Source organism: Elephantulus edwardii, unplaced genomic scaffold (assembly GCF_000299155.1).
Source record: "Elephantulus edwardii isolate Elephantulus edwardi_28Jun2011 unplaced genomic scaffold, EleEdw1.0 scaffold00355, whole genome shotgun sequence".
In the NCBI taxonomy this organism is placed as follows: Eukaryota; Metazoa; Chordata; class Mammalia; order Macroscelidea; family Macroscelididae; genus Elephantulus; species Elephantulus edwardii.
Genome location: NW_006400105.1, coordinates 439171 through 443563, shown reverse-complemented (window position 1 = coordinate 443563; position 4393 = coordinate 439171).

Genomic DNA, 4393 nt, shown 5'->3' with positions numbered 1-4393 from the left:
ACAACTTGGCTTTAATCCAGAGCACCTTGACCTGATTTATGTACAAGGGGCTACTCTCACAGGTTCTGAACTGAACTTTCCCTTGAGTCAGAAGTTCAGAGGAAAACACAAGTAGGTTAGCTGCCCAACTGATTTCAAGAGCATTGTCTTCAGATCAAGAACATATCAATGTCTCAAGGAAAGCAAGCTATTCCACACACTACACAAGTGCAAAGCAGAATGCCACTCCCAAAAGGTGACAGAGTATCAATAGATTTCCTGAAGCCAGAAAGTCTGAGGGAACTTTCTGACACAGAATTCAAAAGAACAATGACTGAATATTTTCAATAGATGAAAGACAAACTTGAAGACTTACAAGATGCTGCAAGAAAAAACCAGGAGGAGGTTAAAAAATAAAACCCAGCCAATCCACAACAATGCAGATAAAACTAATGAGGCTTTAGAGGCACTGGAAAAACAAGAAACCACAATTCAAAATGCGCGGGTCAATGTTTCAGATGCTGTCAACATGATGGAGGAACACATGAACAGAGTTGAAGAGATGGAACACACAGAACCAGTGAAATAGAAGATAGAATTGTCAACACTGATGTGCTAGAGAAAAAAACAGAATCAAAAAGGAAGAAAAAAGAAGAAAACCTAAGAATAATGTGGGACACCATCAAGAGAAATAACATGTGCATCATCAGAATCTTAGAACATGACGAAGCAAGTAAAGGCACTGAAAACGTTGTGGAAGAATTATTAGAGGAAAACTTCCAAGGCATAATGAAGAATGAGAGAATATATATTCAAGAAGCTAAGCAAACACCATATAGAATGGACCCTAAAAAAAAAACACCAAGTAATATCATAGTTAAAATTGCCAGAACCAAAGATAAGGAGAGACTTCTAAAAAAGTAGCAAGGGAGAAACAAAGAGTAACCTTATAAGGGAGAACAGATAAGATTAAGTGCCAATTTCTCAGAAATCATGCAAGCAAGAAAGAGTGGAAGGACGTATATCAAACTCTCAAAGAATACAACTGTCAACCAAGAATACTGTACCCAGCAAAATTATTCAACAAATATGAAGGAGAGATCAAGATATTTCCAGAAAAGCAGAACTTAAGAGAGTTTGTAAAAACACGACCAACATTGTAGGAAAATCTGAGAGATGTCCTCCTAACAGAGGTACCATAGAAAGCAGCATGGACCAGAGTAACTAGCAACAATGCAAAAAGAACTCATCAAAATGATAGCAATAAAACTGTGCCTCTCAATAATCACACTGAATGTGAATGGTTTAAATAAACCACTGAAGAGAAGAAAAGCAGCAGATTGGATGAAAAAACAAAATCTATCAACGTGCCATCTACAAGAGACACTCATGAAAAATGAAGATAAAGAAAGACTAAAAAGAAAAAGATGTGAAAAAATATATCAAGCAAATGCCAAGCAGACAAAAAGCAGGAGTAATGATATTGATCTCTGATAAAATAAATGTCAATGCAAAAGCCACCACAAAGGACAAGGAAGGTCACCACATGATGCTTAACTGGTCAATAGATCAAAAGGACACAACAATAATAAATATCTATGCACCAAATGAAAGACCTGCAAAATATATAAAACAAACATTAACAAAAGTGAAAAAGGAAATAGACAACACTACTATAGTAGTTGGAGACTTTACTACACAACTCTCAAGAAAAGATAGAACTACCAGAAAAAAAAAACCTCAACAAAGATGCTCAAGAATTAAACCACACCATAAAGCAACACATCCTCATAGATATTTATAGGATAAGACACCATCAAGAAATACAGTATACCTTCTTCTCCAATGAGCATTGAATATTCTCCAGAAAAGATGACATTTTAGGTCACAAAGCAAGCATCAATAAATTTTAAAAAATAAAAACAATCCATAGGAATAATACACAACATTTTCGCAGACCATAATTCTACAAAATAAGAAATTAATAACATGAGATTAAAGGGGGGGGAATCCCACACACATCTGGAAGCTGAACAACACCTTGCTTGAACATGACTGGGTAGTAGAAGAAATAAAAAATGAAATTAAAAAGTTTCTTGAAACTAATGACAATGAAAACACCACTTGCCAAAACCTCTGGGAAGCAGCCAAAGCAGTAACCAGAGGTCAATTTATAGCATAGCAAACATATCAAAAGGCAGGAAAAAATGACCATAGACTCTCTAACTCAACGTCTCCAACAAATGGGAAAAGAACAGCAAGAAAACTTGACACCCTCCAAAAAAACTGAAATTATAAAAATTAGAGCAGAAATGAATGAAATAGAAAACCAAAAAACAATTGAAACCATCAACAAGACAAGGAATTGGTTCTTTTAAAAGGTGAATAAAATCAACAAACCACTAGCAAAACTAACAAAGGAAAAGAAGGAAAAAACACAAATAACCTGAATAAGAGATGAAATGGGTAACATGAAAACAGAGCCAACTAAAATAAAAAATCCAACACTGGAATATTATGAAAAATTATACTAAAGAATATGAAATCCTAGAGGAAATTGAAAAATACTTAGAAATGCACAACCTGCCGAAACAAAGACCAACCGAAATTGAACATCTAAACAGACCCATTACAAAAGAAGAAATTAAAAAGGTTATACAACAACTTCCAACCAAAAAAACCCTGGACCAGATGGTTTTACCAGTGAATTTTATCAAACATTCAGAGAAGAAGAACTGTCACCAATTCTACATGAATTATTTCAGAAAATAGAAAAAGATGGAATTCTCCCAGACTCATTCTCTGAAGCAAACATATCCTTGATAACAAAGCCAGGAAAGGACACCACCAAAATAGAGAACTACAGGACAAAATCTCTCATGAACATAGGTGCAAAAATCCTGAATAAAATACTGGCCAATAGAATCCAACTATACATCAAAGAAATAATTCACCACGACCAAGTGGGATTCATAACAGGTATACAAGGATGGTTCAACATAAAGACAACAATTCATGTAATTCATCACATTAACAAAGCAAAGAACAAGAACCACATTCTTCTATCAATTGATACAGAAAAGGCCTTTGACAAAATTCAATATTCACTCCTAATTAAAACACTCAACAAAATAGGATTATAGGGGAATTTCTTCAATGTAGTAAAAAGTATATATGCAAACCCCAGAGCCAATATTGTTCTCAATGGAGAGAGATTAAGTCATTCCCCTTGATAACAGGAACTAGACAAGGATGCCCACTATCACCTCTCCTATTCAATATTGTATTGGCAGTCTTAGCAAAAACAATAAGGCAAGAGAAGGATGTAAGTGGTATATAAACTGGCAAAGAAGAGGTAAAATTATCTCTCTATGCAGATGTTATGATTGTATACGTAATAAATCCTAAAGACTCAATAAGAAAACTACTGGGCATAGGTAATCAATTCAGCAAAGTGGCAGGATATAACATCAACATACAAAATTCAATTGGGTTTTTCTACAGTGACAAAGAGAATACAGAGCTGGAGCTGAGAAAAATAATATCCTTCACATTAGCCAATCACAAGATTAAATACTTAGCAGTAAACCCAACCAGAAGTACAAACAATCAATTCAAAGAAAATTACAAAACATTATTACAAGAAACAAGAAGAGACCTGGAGAGGTGGAAGAATATCTCTTGCTCATTGATAGGAAGACTCAATATTGTGAAAATGACAATACTACCAAATGAATTTACACATTCAATGCAAACCCAATACAAATACCAATTCCATTCTTAAACTAGATGGAAAAGGCAATCTCCAATTTCTTTTGAAATGGAAAGGGGCCCAGAATTTAAAAAAAGAAAAAACAAAAAAACACTCCATAAAAAGAGAAACAAGGTAGGAGGCATCTCACTCTCTGATCTCAAATCCTACTACACTGCTGTGGTGGTCAAGACAGCTTGGTAATGGTACAATGACAGACACATAGATCAATGGAATAGAATTGAGAATCCAGAAATCAACACATCTACCTATGGTCCACTGATTTTTGACAAGGAAATGAAATCACTTAAGGGGGAAACCACAGCCCTTTTAACAAATGGTGCTGGCAAAATTGGAGAACTATCTGCAGTAAACTCAAGCAAGAGCCACACCTCACTCCACACACAAAACCCAATTCAACGTGTATTATGGACCTAGGATAAAATCAAGGACTATAAACTTCATAGAAAGAAAAGCTTGGAAGAACTCTAGTAATCCTAATCCACAACATAAACAGTCTTCCAAGCATCCTGGAAAATCTACAACCAGGAGAGGATAAAATAGATGAATGGGTTATAGTCCTTGGTTTTAGTCCTAGGTCCATGATCCACCTTGAGTTGGTTTTTGTGTATGGAGTGAGGTGTGGGTCTTGCTTGAGTCTTT